Source organism: Podarcis erhardii (genome assembly GCF_964252035.2).
Source record: "Podarcis erhardii genome assembly, chromosome: 15".
NCBI lineage: Eukaryota > Metazoa > Chordata > Lepidosauria > Squamata > Lacertidae > Podarcis > Podarcis erhardii.
The window spans coordinates 34,095,169-34,117,511 of record NC_138505.1 but is presented as its reverse complement, the minus strand read 5'-3'; the positions used below and the strand labels follow the sequence as shown (position 1 = coordinate 34,117,511).

The following is a 22,343-nucleotide window of genomic DNA, read 5'->3' as shown; positions in this document are numbered from 1 at the left end:
GACCGGTAGTGGCTCTCCAGGATTTCAGTAGCAGAAGATACTCCCAACCCTACCTGGAGGTGCTAGGGAAGATTGAACCTGGCGCCTTCTGCATGCAAAGCAGATGTTCCACCACTGAGCTATAGTCTTCCCTGGCTTTCAAGGCCCGACTGACTGCATGGTTCGGTCCATGTCAGGGGCTGGCGGGACACTGTGGAGTAGTGGCTGGGTGTTGAGGAGTGGGCACTGGGAAAAGGGGGGTTGGAGGCTGACTTGGAAGAAGGAATCAGTCCAGGGCCAGATTTAGGTTTGGTGAGACCCCAAGCTACTGAAGGTAATGGGGCCCTTTATATGTCCAGCTGTCCATTGTCAACAACAAATTATTGCTGTTTTTTGTGTTGAATACATGTTATATGGTAATTTATGGACCTAATAGGTATCTTAAGGAAATCATCCCTGAGTGCATTCTTAAGGAAATCAGCCCTGAGTGCTCACTGGAAGGACAGATCGTGAAGCTGAGGCTTCAATACTTTGGCCACCTCATGAGAAGAGAAGACTCCCTGGAAAAGACCCTGATGTTGGGAAAGATGGAGGGCACAAGGAGAAGGGGACGACAGAGGACAAGATGGTTGGATAGTGTTCTTGAAGCTACCAGCATGAGTTTGAGGAAACTGCTGGAGGCAGTGGAAGACAGAAGTGCCTGGCGTGTTCTGGTCCATGGGGTCACAAAGAGTCGGACACGACTAAACAACAACAACAATAGGTATCTAGGGACGCGGGCGGTGTTGTGGGTTAAACCACAGAGCCTAGGACTTGCCGATCAGAAGGTCAGCGGTTCAAATCCCCGCCACAGGGTGGGCTCCTGTTGCTCGGTCCCAGCTCCTGCCCACCTAGCAGTTCGAAAGCACAAAGTGTAAGTAGATAAACAAGGTACCACATCAGCGGGAAGCTAAACAGTGTTTCCGTGCGCTGGTCTGGTTCGCCAGTCATGATGGCCACATGACCCGGAAGCTATACGCCCAATAAAGCGAGATGAACGCTGCAACCCCAGAGTCGTCCGTGACTGGACCTAATGCTCAGGGGTCCCTTTACCTTTAATAGGTATCTAAAGCCATTTGCACATAACAAATAGGAGCCTACACAACACAAAACACTGTTGCTGTATGTAGGTTTTATTGTATTTGTTTTTGGGAAATGTACATCCAGGTTTTTTTCTTTAATATTTTGGGGGGGCCCCAAGAGAGTGGGGCCCTAAGCTATAGCTTGTTTAGCTTATATGTAAATCTGGCACTGGATCAGTGATCTGGAGGAGCCTGTGATACCTGGGAGACGAGAGTCAGAGGCACGAGATGCTGCAGGATGGGAGAGTGAAGAACAGGTACAGAAGGAGGCAGAGATAGCTCATGCTGGCACAGAGCCAAGGGCTTCCACTCCTCCTCCTCCTGGCCCCACCTCTCTTGCCCCACTGTCTCCCAGAACCAGGAGTGAAGTGGGAGGAGCAGAAGCAGGTTACATGCAAGCAGGGTCTGCGCCTGCTTGTAGACAGCTAAAATGGGGGAGATGAATAAGCCAAGGTCAGGGGCAAGGCCTATCTGATGCCTTAACTGCCTCATTGGGTGCACACCTGGAAGTAGCAGAGAAATATACTGTAGGACTGATGGACATGCCTTTCCCTAACTTGAAAGTGTATTTTTGACAATAAGTAGTTAATTTCTCACTCTGGACATTCTTGCCTTACAGCACTACGACAGTGCACCATCCAGGTACTTCAGAAAATATTTGGGTTTCATGTCCCTGATACTTCAGACAGGAATTCTGAAGCACAGGAAATGTGCGCCTCAGTTGGACTCTGCCTTAGGGATCCCACAGACTTCAAGCCATCCTGGCATTTAGTCTGAGAAAGAGCAGTCTGCAGAATCCACTGCATAATTTTACCCCAAACCCCAGAGCACAGGAATGGCATGGTGGAGGAAGAAAAGTAGAGAAGCCCCGCTCCAATACATTTTTCACAGCAGGAGCACTATATATTTTTCAGCAAAATATGTAAGTAAGATTCATGCTAAGGATCAGTGCTCACTAGTGTTCTGTTGAAAAATATTGGCTAATGAAGACTATTACAAAACAGTAGTATCATTCCAGAGACAGGCTTTTGAGATATCTTCCATTGAAACTTTTGAAAAACTATTGTGAGACTGTCCTCAGACATCTGTTTTGAACACACAGCTTGACGGTCCTCACTACCACTCTGTTATATTGTACATATGAACTTTGATTGGCTTAGTCCTATAATTTGAACAATATCATTATTCTATTATATATTTCCTACTATTAGACTACGTGTTGTGTTTGTATTGTTGCGATTGGTTCTTATTGCAACACAGGGCTTTGTTTTTGGATTATAGGCTGGGGCTCCATTTCAGAAGTCACATAACCCCTGCTTGGTTGACAGCTGACAGCAGCAATAGTTGACAGTTTGTTTCTGGGCTGAGTCAAGGTGCCCACATTAGTGTTTAAGGTCCTGAACATCTGAAGGGCCATCTCCTTTCCAACAGATGTTACAATCAATGGAGGTTGGTCACTCTTGGTAGTTCCACCAACCTCAGAACCTCTGAGGCAGTGGCTTGGGGGACAGCATTTTCTGCAGCCCCTAAGCTCCGGAATTCCCTCCCCACACAGGTACACCTGACACCTTCGTAATGTAGTTTCCATCATATGCTGATGGTGGACTTTCATCTTTTGAATTTCAGCAGCACCCTGTGCAAGGCCAAAATTTGGCACCTCCAAACTTCCATTCTCCATGTGCACTACAACATAGTTGTGGTGCCTTATGGTGCTCCCCTAGAGTTGGTCCCAGTACAAGGGAACTGGTCACATTGTCCTAAATCTCCCTCTGCCTCCTCCTCCTGTTTCTCCTCCTCCTCCTCCTCTCATTGAAGCTGCAACCACTTTGGCATTTCTCTATTGCAAATGAAAATCTATATGAAAATCCTTTAGATAAACACACCTACCCAGTTCTGTTAGCAAAGTGGATCAATTGGTGCTTAGAGCAAACCCTATGGGTTCTATACCCAATGTGGTGCTAAGTTAAGAGTCACTTAGTGGTATAATTGTTTCGATAGCAAAATGCTTTGTGGCAGTGGAGCGTTGTGGTACAAGGGATCACAGAAGCAGGCTGCTGGTAACCTTTCCACACAACAGATTGCTCAATCCGTTGCCCCATGGCTTTCCCCTGGTGCAATTGTTGCACTGGATTCCTCTGTTGCACAACATTCCATCATGCCTTGCACTAGCAGAGAATGTGGGATGTAACCCTTTGAAATCAATTACTATCTAAAATCCTCTATGCATGATTAAGATTGGATCCATCCTACCGAGCCTATGGCAACCCAGGCACAATCTGATTCCTCTCTTTCTCTCTTTTAGTTTGGGCTATCCAGCTTGCAAATGGAACAAAGAAAAGAGAAACATCATCTAACAGGAGGCCTGCAGGAAAGAAATGTCTTTCTTACCACATTTGCAAAAGATTTCCATGAACATCTGGCCGCAAGAACAAGTAGGTATTCCGCGGTTTGGGTGGCTGTTGTTGTTTCTTGTAAGTGAGCGAGGAGATATGCACCTTGGCATGAGAGAGAAAAAGAGTGTATGTGCCGGAAGACCAGAGGGGGGTTTACATAACCCTGGGAAGGTGTTTAATCTTACTTGTTGACATTCAGATCTGGGGAAACAGCTAATGCTTATGACACTCGGGCAGAATAATACTTGGAGTAAGCATAGCAGAAGCTAAAGGGAGGTGGCAAAGTGACATCATGGGTCTAATTGTATTGGGGAAATGCTAGAAGAAGAATCTCTGCACACATAAAAGATTTCAAGTTCATCCCCCCTTCCTGGAGTGCCAGGGAATGTATGGTCATCTTTGCAAACACAATGTACTTCGGAGAAGAGACCGTCAGAGACTTCCTTGTACAAATTTCTTTATTTACCAGTAGGGATGAATAAAGCATAGAATTATAGAATTGCAGAGTTGGACTGGACCCATGGGTCATCTAATCCAACCCCCTGCAACCATCACAGCTAAAGAATATCTGGCAGGATGACTATCCAACCTCTGTTTAAAAACCTCCAAGGAAGGCTAATTCATCACCTTCCAAGGTAGCCCATTTCACTGTTAAACAGCTCTCATGAATCTGCTGGTTCCAGTTTCTCATTTTTACACTTTTAAGTTCACTTTTCCACATTGCTTCATGTCTGTGGGGTTTTTTTTAAAAAAAAGGTTCCCATGAAAATTCACCAGCATTTTAGTGCAAATTTCTTCTAACGTGTGAGTGTGTGTAGAAACTAGAGGTGAAATTTACATTCATTCCTCCTTCCACTCTTGCCTCTGTCCCTGCCAACACTGGCACTTGAGCCCTGCCAGGTTGTCTAGAAGGAAATCAAAACAACTGGGAAGCTATCCTCCTCAAGCTCCACTGACCAAGAACCTGACCTTTCTAAGAAGAAAAACCTTGAAATGATGTCAGGTTTATTTTTACTTCCTAAGCAGTCAGTGGCTCACTTGCACAAAGTGCTAAGAGGCAGACATTCCCAACTGATGGCTGTGAAATTCTTTCTGTCTGCCCTTCCTGTAACCTCACACAGGGGGTCCCTTTCATTCCCTGCCTGACCTTTAGCCTGCAGGAGCCAGGAGAAGGCTCACAAAACATGTTGAACAACAGCAGCTCGTATTTTGGCAAAAAAAAAACCCACAACAGAGTACAGAGAACGATGCAGATCCCATCAAAGAAATGGAGTGGTTGTTCTGCGTAGAGAAGGGAAGAAAGCGGTGAGAGATTCTGAAGTTGTAAAGTGGAGCATGAAGAACATAAAGAACTTGTGTGCCCTTTGTCTGAGAAATGAAGCAAAAAAAAATGTGCCAGAGGATCTGGTAAGACCAGAGTTTAGGAACCTTTTCTAGCCTGGGGGCCGTATTAGGAGTGGTAGGAGGGGTCAGATCCCATCCCCCTCTTTATTATAGACCCATTGTCTGGATAGCTCAGTTGGTTAGAGCGTAGTGCTGACAGTGCCAAGGTTGCAGGTTCAATCCCTGAATGGGACAACTGCATATTCCTGCACTGCAGGGGCTTAGACTAGATGATGTGATTCTATGAGATATCCTCAATCCGGGCAAGCAAGAGGCATTACAGTGGTGCCCCACAAGACGAATGCCTCGCAAGACGGAAAACCCGCTAGACGAAAGGGTTTTCCGTTTTGGAGGTGCCTCACAAAACGAATTTCCTATGGGCTTGCTTCGTAAGACGAAAATGTCTTGCCAGTTCCTGCAGGTTTTTTTTCCTCCCCCCCCCTTTTTCTAAGCCGCTAAGCCGCTTATCCGCTAAGCCGATAAGCCGCTAAAAGCCGCTAATAGCGCTAATCCGATAAGCCGTCAATGGGCTTGCTTCGCAAGACGAAAAAACCGCTAGACGAAGAGACTCGCGGAACGGATTAATTTCGTCTTGCGAGGCACCACTGTACTGTATCAGAGTTCAAGGACACATTTCAGCCAGGGAGAAACACTCAAGGAAAACAAGAATCAGGACCAGGAAGGGGTGTCACCTGTAGAGAAAGCATGTGACCTGACGTGTCCCAAGGGCCAGAGGGAGAGGTCTGAGGGGCTGTTTTTGGCCCCAGAGCCTGTTTTCCATTCCCGCGTTAGGCCTCAACTGCAAAACTGCAATACCATTCTGGTTTAGAGGGGAAGGGAGGGAATCCTCCTTTCATCTCCACGCTCTTCCTGTGCAGCTTTCAAGGCTGTTAGAATGGATATACAATAGACACGAGCGCATTCCTAATTAGGACACGCTCCCCAGTTCACACAGCAGCAGTGATATTTTGCATCAATCATTTCTTTCAAACCAAGCACCTAGTAAGATGAGGAGGACTCTCCTTTCGGGTAACTGGAAGCAGATCAGGAGCTGCTATAGGATGGTGGTGATGATACAGTAAGCCACATCCAGGCCACCATGCATTTAAAGCACTGTGATGCAACTTGAAATAATCCTGGATTATTTCCCCATAGAATTCTGGGAGCTGTAGTTTGAGTGATGATTTTCAGAGTGGTTTTAATATAAGTGGGGAGAGCAATGTTGCACTCAGGTTCTCCTTGCAGACTTCCCTCAGGCATCTACCTGTAGTTGGTCACTGTGAGAAAACAGGATGTTGGACTAGACGAGCCATTGGCCTCATCCAGCAGGGCTTTCCTTATGTTCTTATCAATGCACAGAGGAGGAGGAGGATAGTAGTGGGAAGACGGATTCTCCCACCAACCTTTCTTGATCACCTCTGCATGCCTTAATGGTTTCCTGCATGCAGAGCATCTGAAGATGGCTCAGCCCAACCTGCCTCTCAGGGCTTCCTTTAGTTATTTATGTAAGGAAAACCTCTAAAGGTCCTCAGAGTAATGGTGGAATACCAAAGCTTATTATTGTTCTTGATGTTTATGTATTTCAGTAGTGAGGAACCTATCTGAGTCAAGTGTATTTGCCTTTAAATGCAAGCTGGATTGAATTTTTTTTTTCTCCACCCCTAAACTGGAATTGGAGTACGAATTCAAATGTATAGCAGGCATCCGCAAGCCCAGAAATATATTCACCATCAACATTCACAGAAGAGCTGTTGTGATCATGTCTGTCAATTTCATCCTGGTCCCATAATCCACTCTTCGCGTGGGCCTTGCCCTCTCTGTTAGAAGTGGGTTCAGTAGGCAGAAAAATAATTCAGATCTATAAAGCCCCCCCCCCAAAAAAAGGAGTCAATCTATTGATCACATCCACTTGGCTCTTTTCTGACACACTGTTCTCAAATCTGTTATTTACTTGGTTGAGGAGTTCCCATCATTTCAGCTGAGAGGGTTTTCCAAAAATAATAAAATAAAAAGCAGTTTTTAATGGTTTTTTCCCACAGCATCCTGCCGATTGACGGCTTTCCGTGGAACCGTTAACACTGCAATTGCCTGGTCCCTAGTTACAAGCCATCTCTGCACGTTTACTTTGTCACAAGTAAACTCCCACACATAGCAATAAAGCTTAAGGTAATGACTTGTTCGGTACAAAGCTAGCAATTTCCTGTCAGCTCAGTTTACAAACGGCTACCTCTCGGGTTAATTTTCAACTGTGGCTTTGGTAGGGAAGCTCTTCAGGCACTGCTGTCATTGACACTTACCCCCTGAAGCAAAATCTAAGCCCAAAGTTTCCTATGGGGGAGAATGAGGGTGTCCATGTAACCTACTATACTGTAGGGCAGCCTTCTATTGGAAGGGCCTGTCAACAGACAGTCCTCTACCCGTAGGCATCCTCTGCATGCAGGGGCTGTCCATGCAAAGTCCAGCATAAAGATAAAGAACAATATGAAATTGCACATACCTGGACAGCAGACCAAGCAGGCACATTATTAGAGAGTGTAGGAAGGCATCCATTTCCATTGCAAACCATGTTAATCGCATGCAGTGCTGCTTCTGTTCCATTGCAGTTCGACTTCCAACAAAAACTACATTGTTCATTCCACTGTGGTGGAATTTTACGTAATTAATAATGTAATTAAGGGACGTGGGTGGCGCTGTGGGTTAAACCACAGAGCCTAGGACTTGCCAATCAGAAGGTTGGCGGTTCGAATCCCCGCGACGGGGTGAGCTCCCGTTGCTCGGTCTCTGCTCCTGCCAACCTAGCAGTTCGAAAGCACATCAAAGTGCAAGTAAATAAATAGGTACCGCTCCGGCGGGAAGGTAAACGGTGTTTCCGTGTGCTGCTCTGGTTCGCCAGAAGCGGCTTAGTCATGCTGGGCACATGACCCGGAAGCTGTACGCCGGCTCCCTCGGCCAATAAAGCGAGATGAGCGCCTCAACCCCAGAGTCGGTCACGACTGGACCTAATGGTCAGGGGTGCCTTTACCTTTACCTAATAATGTAATTAATTACATTGCTCTGCACCATTCATATCAATGCAAAGGAAATGCACTGCAAATGGGTGTGGTCAATTACTTGTCATTTGCTGACTGAAAACAACCACAGCGAGTACCAATTGCTTTCACTGAATTGGTTTGTGTTCTGTACGTGGCACAAATATGCAAACGTTGCCAATATCCTCTCCAGATTTGTCAGGATTCTCTAACCTCCTTACACCCAAGTTAACTGTTCACAGCCTTCGCCACTACAGTGAGATTTGTGGTGTTTTGATTTAATTGAGAGTAATTATTTCTAAACCTGCATCTACATAAATCAACACAGGCAAATGTTATGCAAATCAGTGTCCTCTCTTTTTTTTAGGCAGATGTGGCCACCCTGGGTCTGAACTGCCTTTAAAGCAATCTAGATGGGCATCGTATGGCAGCTAATGCCATAGTTTAACCAGTGCAGGCTGGTCCATTATGGCAAAGCTGGTACTGCCCCACCAATTCTCCTTCACTCACCACCCCTGCCCCTGCCCACTCTCTTACTTTCAACCAATCAGTCTGTCAGCTTCCTTCTCCTGAGTCTCAGTGTTGCCCTTGTAGAACTCAACAGGGAGGAGGATGGGAACCAAACGAAAATGTGTTGGGTCTGCTTTGCCTTTGGCTCTGATGTCTGACCCCATCTCCACTTGGTCTCTTGGCTTTCTGCCCCACTGGCCCCGAATGAATAATAATAATAATAATAATAATAATAATTTATTATTTATACCCCGCCCATCTGGCTGAGTTTCCCCAGCCACTCTGGGCGGCTCCCAATCAAGTGTTAAAAACAATACAGCGTTACATATTAAAAACTTCCCTGAACAGGGCTGCCTTAAGATGTCTTCTGAATGTCAGGTAATTGTTTATCTCTTTGACATCTGATAGGAGGGTGTTCCACAGGGCGGGCGCCACTACTGAGAAGGCCCTCTGTCTGGTTCCCTGTAGCCTCACTTCTCGCAATGAGGGAACCGCCAGAAGGCCCTCGGCGCTGGATCTCAGTGTCCAGGCTGAACGATGGGAGTGGAGACGCTCCTTCAGGTATACAGGACCGAGGCCGTTTATGAACACTAGACACCACAGTCTTTAGCTGTGTGCTGTTAGAAAAAGCCCTGTTTTTTTCTCTTCTGAGCTTTCTAACTCGCCCACTGCACATCTGAGGGGGAAAAGCCCTTTGATAGACATAGCAAAGATTTCATCTGTTCGCCTTGGAAATGTGGTAAATTTTAAAAAAAAATCAAAAGCAGAAGTGAGGTTAGTCTGGCAGGTGTTAACCTTCCCCCAAAAGGATTGGTAGGCCTGCACCACCACCTTACGGAATCAGTGAGTGTCGAATCTTCCAAACAGACTTCCTGTTATTTTTAAGGATGTGTTAGAATTAAATCTTTGTAAAATGTCTGCCACCGCCAGGCAGGAGAGCCCATTAATCAAAAGACTGGGCCTCTCCCCAGTTGTCTAGGCCAGGGCAAGGCAGCAGTTGATAAATTACACCTGGAGGTAACTCATAAATCTGAGGAGTAATTTTCCTTTTATGAACAGGAGCCAGCAAAGAGAAGGATTCTGGCTGCCGGATGCATTTGGCCTGGAGAAGCATGACTGGACCTGGCTTCCAAGCCAAGGGCGGCCTCCCCAAAGCTCTCCCGTACACATTTCCCAACTGAAGGGCCACGCATTTCAGCAGTGTCACCTGCAAGAAAGACATAATGCATAAATGTGACGAGTGTGTGTGTGTGGTGTCAGGCGGTCCGTGTGTCCTACTTTAACAGATAACAGCAGGGCATCCCTCTGCTTGAAGGGTTGTCTTGTCCCAAGTCCAATTAGATAAAGGAAACTAAGAGGAGAAAAGCAGGAAGAGCCTTGAAACTGCCCATCAGCATTTAGCACCTGGGCAGCAGACTGAGCAGAGACGCAGATCAACTGGTACCCATCTTAATTAGGGCCGCAGGAACTCAGAGCTATAATTTACAGCACCCTTAATAAGCTACAGTTCTGAAAATTATTTGTGGGGAGCCACGGGCTTCAAAGATGCTTCAAATGCATTGTGTGGGTGTGACCTTCAACTTTTGACTGCATTTAAAACCTGCTGGAATCCTCTTTCCTGACTCATGTGTTTGTTCCTGAACCAGGCTGCCTATTAAAGAGAGACAAAGTGGTACTTCCTGGTGCATCTCGCCAAGCGAGGTCAAGCCTAATGAGGTTTTAATTGTCTTGTTATATCTATTAAATCTATATTATGCAAGCACAGGCTCTCTTCAGATTATCTGCATGTTATAATGTGCTTCATAAGAAATATCTCTTAAGAATTCATTAGCAGTGTTTCCGCTTGCAGAACATCTCTGGAAAGAGAGAGCTGTCCATAATCACGGTTAGCAAATCTAGGGGTTTGGATCTAGGATTATCATCTGGCTAGAAAGAAAAGAAAAGAAAACAGGCACTAGTCTAATGCCTTTAAACATGCAGATCTGCCAAAATCAGTGAGTGAAGTTTTTCATAGGCACAGAGCTAAGCAGGATCACTGGCTCATTGCTGCAGATCAAAATAAAAAATACAGTGGTACCTCGGGTTACAGATGCTTCAGGTTACAGACGCTTTAGGTTACAGACCCCGCTAATGCAGAAATAGTCTCTCGGGTTAAGAACTTTGCTTCAGGATGAGAACAGAAATCGCACGCTGGCAGCGCGGCAGCAGTGGGAGGCCCCATTAGCTAAAGTGGTACCTCAGGTTAAGAACAGTTTCAGGTTAAGAACAGACCTCCAGAAAGAATTAAGTTCGTAAACCAAGGTACCACTGTAGTAGTGAGTAGAAACAGAGATTCAGTAACAACTGGGCCCAACCAAATACAGTGGTACCTTGCGTTACAGACGCTTCAGGTTACAGATGCTTCAGGTTACAGACTCTGCTAACCCAGAAATAGTACCTTGGGTTAAGAACTTTGCTTCAGGATGGGATCAGAAATCGTACTCTGGCGGTGCGGCGGCAGCAGGAGGCCCCATTAGCTAAAGTGGTGCTTCAGGTTAAGAACAGTTTCAGGTTAAGAACAGACCTCCAGAACGAATTAAGTTCTTAACCCGAGGTACCACTGTATAGACTTCCCAACCTATCCTTCACCAATATCCTATTTCCCTTTCTTTGGTTCTCTACATCTCCTTGGTTTTTCCATCCTTTTTCATCCCTTCAATTCACTTATCTTGTCTACTGCTGACCACAGGTTTATCCCCACTTGCAAATTTACCATAATGCCGTCTCTTTCTAAGCATTCTCCAAGACAATCCCACTCGCATCTTGTTTTCATTTCATCCCAGTTCCTTATTTTGGCCATCATGCTTGCAAAGCTCCACAAATTCTATTAATTTATGCAACTACTGCTCCTTGGTCAGGGTAGCCTTTTCTTTCCAGTTCTTTGCATAAACTATTCTTGCGGCTGCTGTTGCATATAGAAACAAATTCTTAACTTTCTTTGCTATCTCCTCTCCTCATACAGAATATTCTACAGTGGCCCATCTGCAAGAGAAGGAGATGATCTACCGCTGAACTATACCCCTTCTCCAAACCTGATTCTGACATCTAAACCCACCATTGAATTCCAGAGCCCACCAATATTGTCATACCTCGGGTTACAGACACTTCAGGTTGCGTTTTTTTCAGGTTACGGACCACCGAAACCCGGAAGTACCGAAACGGGTTACTTCCATGTTTCAACGGTCGTGCATGCGCAGAAGGGCTAAATCACACTTTGTGCATGTGCAGAAGTGCCAAATCGCAACCCCTGCATGCACAGTCTCGGGTTGCAAACGTGCATCCCGCACGGATCACGTTTGCAACCCAAGCGTCCACTGTATATGGGGGCAAATGGCCACTCTTCAAAGCAAAGGAAGAACAGGTCCCATCTCTTGCCAAGGGCATTTCTCTTTCTTCCTTGTATACAAGCTTCCATGCAATAACCTGTTTTCGACTCTCTGTGTCCTCCGCTTGCAGCCTGCAGAGTGCCATCACACATCAGTGTGAACCGGCAAGGGAGAGGAGCCCTTTGGCAAGCCACTGTGAGATTTCATGCGGCTTTCAACTCTTGCTCCCGCTGCAGTAAGGAGCCACTCTGGCCTGCGAGCTGTCTCTTTATGCTTTAAAGGGCAGACTGGGGGGAGCTACAGACCTCCGCTGTGACTTCACACAGCGCAGGTAAAAGGAGCAGTCTAAGTGTGCTTTGCTACGAAAAAGCGAAGAACAGGGGAAACAGCCTCCTCTTTCCCCAGGAGTGCAATTAGCATTTTTTAGATTGGAATAGCTGGACAGCCTGTCTGCACCATTTGCCTAAGCAAAAAGGCTTGGCTCTCAAGGAACTTGCCATTTAAGTTTGGACAGAGGCAAAAGTGGGACATGGGCCTTTTGCCAAGTCAGACAATTGGTCTATCTAGATCAGTATCATCTACACTGACTGGTAGCAACCCTTCAGCGTTTCAGACAGGGAGTCTCTCTCTGAGCCCTGCCTGAAGTGCCATTGGGGATTGAACATGGGACCTTCTGCCTCACAGGAACCAAATCCAGAGAACCGTGGGTTCTTGGGCACCCACAGTAATATAAATGTGGGGGCCGGGCACCCACAAAGTCAACGAGAAAAGTCAGCAGGTGGCAGCGACGCTGCCTCCAAGAGAGAAGCAGTTCAGCTGTACCCTCCACCGTCAGCCAGTGAGGCACCCCCTTTTCCAGGGGGTGGGAACCAGACACAGAGGCAAAGTCTCTCTGCCTCTGAGTCCGAGCTGCTCCCTGCAGAAAAAGGAGAGAAGGAGGAAGAGGAGCTGCCGCCACTGCAACACAGACATGTGATATCACACACACATGCCTGTACATAGTATGTTTGATGTCACACACACTACGTGCTGGTGTGTGCATCTGACGTCACACGTCCGCGTTGTGGTGGTGGGCACCCATAATCCTGAGGGCGAGATGACACCCCTGTTCTGCATGCAAGGTAGATGCTCTACCAATGAGCTATGAGTCTTCCCCACGGAGGAGAGGAAGCTAAGGAAGGGTTGTGCCAGGGTGTTGAGATGAAGGTGATAAATTACACCTAGGCTTGTTGATCAGAAGGTCTGCGGTTTGAATTCCCGCGATGGGCTGAGCTCCCGTTGCTCTGTCCCAGCTCCTGCCAACCTAGCAGTTCGAAAGCACGCCAAAAAGTGCAAGTAGATAAATAGGTACCACTCCAGCAGGACGGTAAACGGTGTTGCCATGCGCTGCTCTAGTTTTGCCAGAAGCGGCTTAGTCATGCTGGCCACATGACCCGGAAAAACTGTCTGTGGACAAACGTCAGCCCCCTCAGCCAGTAAAGCCAGATGAGCGCCTCAACCCCAGAGTCGTTCACGACTGGACTTACTTAACTGTTAGGGGTCCTTTACCCTTTTTTATGTTGATGCTTGTGGGGAGAAGATTATGAAGAGAAGCCACAGGTCAGCATTCTCCACTATGGCGCCCATGGGCACCCATGTACTCACAGAGGTCTACCCTGGTGCCTGCAGGTTCCCTGGCCACAGGGCATGTTGTTTGGGGTTAATGAGGGTTGGAGCTCCACCACATTTGGAGGACCATGAGTTCCCCATCCCTGCTACTATAGGGTCTTCTGCCCCTTTGGCCTATATATGGAAGTGTGCAATTTGTGAGCAACCTGCACTACTGGTCTGACATGTGGCTCGTCCTTTTCCTGTCTCTGTGGGTCTAAGCAGTCAATGTTCTAATTCTTTGTAACTTCTTCCAGAAGCCTTTCATCACACCCCTGCTGGCTCTGTGTTCAGTGCCCACAGAGACACCTACTGGCCATCAAACATGCTGCAAGAAACAACAACAACAACAAAACTCATTCTGAACCCACCGTCAAGATCTGAAGCTGGATTCCCAAGATATCTTAGAACGGTTCAGAGCAAATGTTCTGGCTCACTGCAACACTGGTACTTCTAAAGGGGGTGGGGGTGAGAAGAAACCTGTGCAGACTTTGCAGATGCAACTTGGCAGGCCTAGAGATTAAAACAACACCCCCAGCAGAGCCTTTTTATGCTACATCAATGCACTTCTTAAAAAGCTCCATAGCTGAAAGCTATTACAACATGAAGTGGATCCTTCATCTACCTGCTCCCTCCAGATGAAAAGACCTGGCAGTTTCTAGATCCTTTGGAGAGAAGGAGAAAATAATACTGTATCTAAAAAAATAAAAAATCCAAAACCAGATTAGCACTATAGTCATGCTGTTAATTACGGGTCATTTAGTTCTGTTAATCAATAGGCAGGCTTCTTTAGCCAGCTAATTATGCTGAAGTGCTTCCACGCCAAACAGAGTGCACGGCTGATTATTAACTGAGAAAGGATAACACTTCTCTGTGTAATATAAGCCAAAGTCCCACTGCTTATGCAAATGCTACAGCCCAGGATCAGGGCATCTAGAGATGAGATAATTGCCCATGCAACCAACCAAATGGGCAGATTATGTCCTTATGAGCTGAAAGCATTGCTCTGGAATTCTTAGAAATGGAAAGATACTGGTATTTATAAATGGATATTGCAATTTGTTACTTTCTAGGGCTCTTCATGCCCCTCCAGACTTCCAGACAGAGACAAAAACCTCCTGCTCAATCTCAGGAGCCACTATGCCAAATTTGGTGACAATATCTTCAGAGGTGTCCAAATTAGCACAGTTTGGAACAGTTTGGCCCACCATCTTAATTTAAAAATGCATTAGACGTTTTCCAAGGGCAAAACCAAATCCTCCATCTCGGCAGCCACCACTCTCCTTCCTTGGAGATTTTTAAGCAGAGGTTGGATGTCCATATGTCATGGATACTTCAGCTGAGATTCCTGCATTGCAGTGGGTTGGACTACAGTAGATGACCCTCAAGATCCCTTCCAACTCTACAATTCTATTATTCTAAATTAGGCAACAATTAGGCATATGAATTGACACAGTTTGCAATGGTTTAATCCAGGAATAGGCAAACTCGGCCCTCCAGATGTTTTGGGACTACAACTCCCATCATCCCTAGTTAACAGGACCAGTGGTCAGGGTGGGAGTTGTAGCCCCAAAACATCTGGAGGGCTGAGTTTGCCCATGCCTGGTTTAATCCACCATCTTGGTCCAAGATGGCAACCAACAATATAGACAAAAACTGGCTCCTCCATCTCAGGCACTGTTGTGCCAAGTTTGCCAATGATATCTCAAGAGGTACTGAAATGCATGCCCATGAGTTTTTATACCACAAATGCAAATGTAGATGTTTCAAAGTTTTCCATTGCTGGACTATTGAAATCCAAGCTGCAGCAAGCAAGCTTTGAAGTTATCAGTCCTCATATTCAGTGACGACAGTTGTGGGGAAGCCTGTACAGGTGATTTAATTGTTTTAGATATTTCTTGATATACCTGGGGTTTGCTAATAAAGCTATCAAAGGTAGTTACCATCAGCACATCCCCTGGCCGCAAATTCCATTCATTCATTACTCACTGTGCACAAAACTAATTCATCTGGTCCAAGGTAAGTCAAGATGGTATCTTCCAGATGTGGTTGCACTACAACTCCTATGTGCAGACATTATCAGATCTCAAGGACACATTTCAGCCAGGCAATAACACCTGAGTAGGGTCAATGTGGGGTGTGGCTCTCTGAGAGCTCCAAAGAAGTGGGGGGGCTGCACTGGGCCAGAGCTTCCCCACTCCTGCCAGACGCGTTTGTAGACTTAGACACACTTAGATACATTCCCACCTAAGGATCAGGCTTTGGGATGCTTGCACATCCCACAGATTTGGTACGGTCTACATTTCATCACCATCCTAACCTGTCATGATCACTTGCTTGCATCCCACTGTTAATCATCTAATCTTCTTTAAATGCCTCCAGTACCTGGAGTAAACAGGTGCTAGAAAAGATCCCCTCACAGCCCATTAACCAATTAACGCTAATTGTTGCCATTCCAGTTAAAGACTAACGAGGATGCAGTTTTCCTTTCTTTGCGGGGAGAGGAAGTCCCTGGCAAATGCACACACACACATGCACACCCTTTGCCTTGTTAAAAAAAAAGTCACTGCCTGCAGAGGAGGCTGGGCCATTAGAGCAAATGGGGCACTGCCCCACCAGCCCCCACCTGCCTGCCTCCTTACTTACAAAGACCTTAAAGGTAAAGGTAAAGGTACCCCTGCCCGTACGGGCCAGTCGTGTCCGACTCTAGGGTTGTGCGCCCATCTCACTTAAGAGGCCGGGGGCCAGCGCTGTCCGGAGACACTTCTGGGTCACGTGGCCAGCGTGACGAAGGTGCTCTGGTGAGCCAGCACCAGTGCAGCACACGGAAACGCCGTTTACCTTCCCGCTATAAAGCGGTACCTATTTATCTATTTTCACTTGGGGGTGCTTTCGAACTGCTAGGTGGGCAGGAGCTGGGACCGAAAGACGGGAGCTCACCCCGCCCCGGGGATTCAAACCGCCGACCATGCGATCGGCAAGTCCTAGGCACTGAGGTTTTACCCACAGCGCCACCCGCGTCCCCAAAGACCTTACTTACAAGGAATTTAGGGGTTCCTCCTTCGTCTGAGCATTGTCTCTCGTAGGAGGATGAGCACAGGATGAGTTGGCTCAACCTGTGGCTCAGCCGTCCAGGACATAGAATCCAAGTGTTTTTGCCTGCCTGGAATATGTCCTTGAACTCTGATAATGCCTCTTGCTTGTCTGGAGGGAGGCAAATTACTGTGCAAAGGTAATGTTCACATGCATTGCTCCACCCTCTGGCCCTGCTCACCACTGACATGTGGCCCTTGGAAGACTTGCCAGAAAGCAATGTGGCCCTCAGGGTGAAAAATGTTCCCCACCACTGTGACCCAGGAAAATCTGCTGCTACAGCATTCTTGTTGTAAAAAGGGAAGAAGCAGGAAAGTGACACATTTTTTTAAAAAAATGAATGAGAAAACAATATCCCAATCTACTCTTGATCACTTTTTCGGCTATTCTTAAACTGCTTGCTATGCAATCCAACACCCGATGGGGAGGCAGTGGGATTTCATTTCACCCAGGGCAGCAAAGCAAACAAACAAGCAACCTCAGACTGGCCTGGATAATCACACTTCTGTCAGTTATGATCTGCTTTCCATCATGTTCATCCAGTTCATGTAGCAGGCCTGTACAAATTTAGCTGCGAGCTACTAGCTTCTGTTACTCGTGCACTGAGGCCCTCCGTGCTGAACATATTGCTTTTCCACAACAGGAGCAGAGAGATGCACTCAGGGAAATGGAGACGGCGGTTGCCATTTGCACAGACATTCCATCTGAGGACACAATGAAAAAAAGCACTTTCGTGTTTTATTTTGTTTGGGGAATCGATAACGTCGGATGCCCACCCAGGCCGGTTTGATTTCAGCTCTCTGTTTTTCTGCAGAACCCAACAGGCCTAAGACGGCATGTAGTGAAAATTTCTGCAGTAATATCCCTGCCACAGTTTTCTAACACCATGAAGAGGATAAATCTCTCATGCCTGTTGAAAGCAATTGACAGCACCTTTTATTACCTTGCCCTGCATCCCAACATCAGTTCTGTTTACATTCTGCCCTCCAGCAATGCTACTCATAGTTCAGGGGTTTTGGTTGTTGTGGGTTCATTCCTCCCCCTCCATTATTTTTTTTAAAAAAAAATTAAGGAGAGAGGAAGGCAGAACCAATGGCATGGATCTAAGCAGCACTTGACTTTATGAAGCTTTATTTGCCCTGCTGTGAACATGCACCATAATTCAGCCAATGGTAATGGTAATTGATGTTTTCCTCTCCAGTGACCACTCCTCCCAAAAGAAACAAAACAGGTTATACTTACATGGATTTTGCTAATGTTAGTCCAGAGGTAAATTCACACCAACAACATGTGTGATTACTTTGCAGCAGGAAGCATGGCTATCAGCTGAAGTGGGTTGGGTTCTAGCTCCCATCAGTCCCAGCCAGTAGGCCAATGGTTGGGGACGATTGTAGTCCAACAACATCTGGAGTGCTCCCCCTGGTCTCTAGAGTCTGGTAGGTTGGCCTTTTGGTTCTCCAAGCAGGGAAGCAGAATCTGTTTCCTGGAGATAACTGGGACACTGGTCCATCTCCTCAACTGTGTTGGACGTTTGGGTGCAACTCAGCTTGCAGAAGAGGGGTTTCACCTGGAAGTAAAACAGAGTCAGGGACTTTCAGGTTTCCTAAACTATCCTGTATCCTTACTACCTACCAGCGTGCATCTCTCTCTCTCTCTCTCTCTCTCTCTCTCTCTCTCTCTCTCTCTCTTGTTGTTAGACTGATATATCAGGTAGCACTTCACTTTACAACTTCCGGCTACCCCTCACACTTCTCTCTCAGACCTCAAGATGACAGCTGTCATCTGAGAGAACTAAAGAGCAAGCATGGTGGCCTTGTTCTACTGTAGACCAGTTAATTAGACAAGAACAAGGAAATTGTCTGCCCAGGCATAGATTTCCTTCAATAAACTGCTTGTGTCATTTTCTTACCTACAAGTATCTGTGGGTGTTATTGGAAAAGGTAAAAGTCTGCCCTCTAACCAATATTCACTCCCTTGATACAGCCATACCCTGCATACCAAAGGAGTTTCAGTAAGTATTTGGAACAAAATAACACAACAAGACACCTACAATATCCTCTGCCTTCTGCCACAAGCGAAGAAAAAGCATGAGTCACATTTTCCAGCCCTCTCTTAACCATGAGCCACCAGAAATCTGCCAACCAATAGATGTCAGCACCTGTGGCCACCAGATGTTAAGGAGCTTTCAGCAGCCATTCTGACCCTGTTTAACCTCCTGTAAAGGACCCCTGATGATTAAGTCTAGTCATAGACAACTCTGGGATTGCTGTGCTCATCTCGCTTTACTGGCCAAGGGAGCCGGCATTTGTCTGCACACAGTTTTTCCAGGTCATGTGGCCAGCATGATTAAACCAATTTTGGAACACTGAAACCAGAGCAGCGCACGGAGACGCCGTTTACCTTCCCACCGGAGTGGTACCTATTTATCTACTTGCACTTTTTGGTGTGCTTTTGAACTGCTAGGTTGGCAGGAGCTGGGATCGATCAATGGGAGCTCACCCCATCATGGGGATTCAAACCGCAGACCTTCTGATTGGCAAGCCCAAGAGGCTCAGTGGTTTAGACCACAGCGCCACCTGCGCCCCCTGAAAAGGATATTACAAAGCTGGAAAACATTCAGAAAAGGGCAACCAAAATGATTAAGAGTCTGGAGCAACTTTCTAGTTGAGAAATCTAAAAGCTTTCAAGGCTTTTTAGTTTAGGGTCATTGGGCTAATCCAGCAGGGTCCTTGTGACGTTGTTATGACGGAGAGCGAGAGAGAGCAGGATGTCACAGTGACATTCGCAGCCTGAATGGCAAAAAAAAGAAAAAGGAAGGGAAGATGGTGCTTAGCAGTGTTTACCTGCTCCAATAGTTCTCCATCCCAGGACAGAACGCTGCAAATAAACCCCAGCCTTCATTAGACAGGGATGGAATTACGTGGGTTAACAAAGTAATGCTCCCAGTTTCCTTTTGCATTTTAAAAGTGGCTGGAGACCTATAAAATCCCTCTGAATCTTATTAAAAAGTCTCCTGCAATCATTTTTCATTCTGCAGACCCAGTTGAGCTGAACTAATAAATTAACATGTTATCTGCATGGGTATCCATTATAGCTTCAAAAGGAATGTTATTAGAGGCAAGAAACTGGCAGTGCAAGTCTCAAGGGCCACGAGAGCAAACACAAGGCAGAGATTGCGGGTTTGGGAAGCTCAGCCTTGACAGGTTAATTTGGATGTGCTTCCATTAGTATGGGAAGTACTTAGGGCTAAGGTCTTCAGCATGATGCTTGTGGGAACCACAGCACACTCAGAGGCACCCTTTGGGACCTGTCAAGGCCCTCTGGCCTTCCCCCATTTGTCATTTTTAAAGGGGTTGTTTAATGGGGTGCCTGTTTTGAGGACAATTTCCTGCTTTTTCCTCATTGTTTCTGGGGGGTGTAAGTGTTTTGCCTGTGTTGAGCATCACAAGTTGTTCTTCCGTGAAAAGCGTATTTTGTGGCACCCACAAAAGTTTCTCAGATTTCCTTTTTTAAAAAAAAAAAAATTTGAAAATGTGTGTTTAAATCTACATTTTGTAAGATAGCTTGCAAAAGAGAACCATAAAACAAATATAAAAGAGATGAAAAACATCAGAAATAAAAGCAATTATCGTAGCAACAATTAAAAAAATGCAAAAAGCACTAGATATAAAATCAATTAAAATCCTGGGGGATCTTTTTTAAAAAAAAAATGTCTAAAAAGTGGCTCTCTGGGCAACTCAGGTGGCGGCATATAAATTATTATTATTATTATTATTATTATTATTATTATTATTATTATTATTATTATTATTAAGAAAGCCTACAGAGTGGTAGGGATATTTAAAGAAGGACCTCTGCTGCCAGACATTTCCAAATGTGCTCCCCTGGGCCCCCAAAACACCCAGATGGCATTGACTCATGACAGGGCCTCGTCAGTGGTGGTTCCCCATTTGTAGAATGCCATCTTTGGTGAGCCATATATGACTTCCTCATTGTTGACTTTCAGGAGAAATTTAAAAACATTCCTGTTTACCCAGGCATATAAATGTCTGATGGATATTGCCTGTGACAATTGTGATATCAATAAGCATGAGGGTATGCTATTGCCTTTAAATGCATTTAGATGTTCTAAATATTTCTACACCCTTTTAGATGGTTTAAAATGGTTTTTTGACATGTTTAAATGAATATGTTTTATATAGCCTTCCTTTAAATTGTACTGTTTAAACGTTTTTAAATTTTGTTTTTATTAGTTTTCACATTATTATGGAGCCACAAAGACAAGTAAACAATAACAAAAATTCAACAATATATCCAGTTAAAGTCAGGGCATAGAATATCTAAACATTAAATAATACACCCAGCGTAAAATTGGGACAGCCATATTTCTCTAGATGGCATGGGGGAAGATACCTGTAAATCTGAAACTAAACTATATGAAATAAAATTCCACCTTACTTTGTAAAAATGATCAAGATCTTCCTGTCCCTTAGACATTTGTAACGCAATTCTTTTTTCCTGCAATTGCAGATATCTTTATAAGGGCATACTCAAATTTTTTAAAATTATGTCCACTGATATGCTATAGAGATCCTGGCAGCTGCCAATGTCCATGTTTTAACATTTTGATGTTTGCCAAACTGGACTCCTTGGGGAGGACGGGTGGAATACAAATAGGCATTCTGTGGCACCCACAAGTGTTTCTTTATAAAATGGTTTTTGGTTTTTTAAAAATATATTTTTATTAGTTTTTTAACATATCATTTTCAACAATTATGAAACAGACTTGTGATGGGATGATGAGCTGCTTGTGCGTAAAAGCTTAGTCCCTCAGAGCTTGGGCATGGTTCTCAAAACTCTGTCTTAAGCGGAGCCCCTTAAACATGACTCCCTTAATCGCTGGCAGAATCTGACAGTGGGCGTTTGCGGAATCTGCTCCAACATAAAAGTTCCTTAACGGAAACGCGTCTTCTGGATTCTCGGCGCGACAGTTTCTGGCGAGGAGTGGGTGTACCTATGGGGGGTCCTGAGACTTCTCCACTGTTTTCACTAGAAGTCTCTCGGAGCCCTCCCTCCGACTCACTTTCTCTCTGAGCTCCTTCCCTCCCCCTGCTGGTACCTTCCTCTGCTGCCGAGTCTCTCTTAGCGTCCGAGAGCCCTTCCACCGCCTGCCTTTCCGATGGCAGTTCCCTGACATCCACCTCCCCTCCAGGGCCCCCTTCACCCCCTCCCGCCCCCTCATCTACGGGCGGTGAGGACGGAAACCCCTGGAAAGAACCTCCCTCATCATCAGAGGACTCAAACACTTCTCTCCACTGACTCCCGTCTCTTCTTCCCGAGTACTCCTCCTCATCGGAGTCTATTCCCTCTTCCAGCCCTGATTCTGGGAACCCTTCGAACTCTTCTTCTTCATCGGTGGTGCCGAAGTGTTCCCTCCCGAACTGTGTCACCGGCTGAGGTTTCCTTGGGAACCGTTGATGAAACGTTTCTATTAAAACCTCGTCATTGACCTCTTCTGCCGGTACCCATGTGTTCTCTGACTCCGGTTCTCCTTCCCATTCTACCAAATACTCCACCTGATTCCCCTTCCACCTGGAATCGACGATTTCTGCCACATGATTGTTGCGTTCCCTTTCTTCTATGACTGGTGTTTGAGTAACCTCCCTCTCATGTCCCCCCCACTCCCGCCCCTCTCAGTACAGCGACAGTAAGGACCTGTGAAATACTGGGTGCAGTGTCATGTGGTTGGGCAACCTGAGTTTGAATGCCGCTGGGTTGACCTGTTGTATCACCTCAAATGGTCCCAGCCGTTTAGGTTTCAAT

General features: G+C 45.9%; 1 long non-coding RNA gene across 1 annotated transcript; it reads left to right on the top strand.

Annotated features, from left to right (window-relative positions):
• The first annotated feature begins 12,814 nt into the window (after positions 1 to 12,814).
• On the top strand, positions 12,815 to 14,146 carry LOC309330275. The gene is made up of 2 exons (XR_014151404.1): positions 12,815 to 12,986; positions 13,685 to 14,146. It is a non-coding gene; the product is annotated as an uncharacterized lncRNA (long non-coding RNA).
• The last annotated feature ends 8,197 nt before the right edge of the window (positions 14,147 to 22,343 follow it).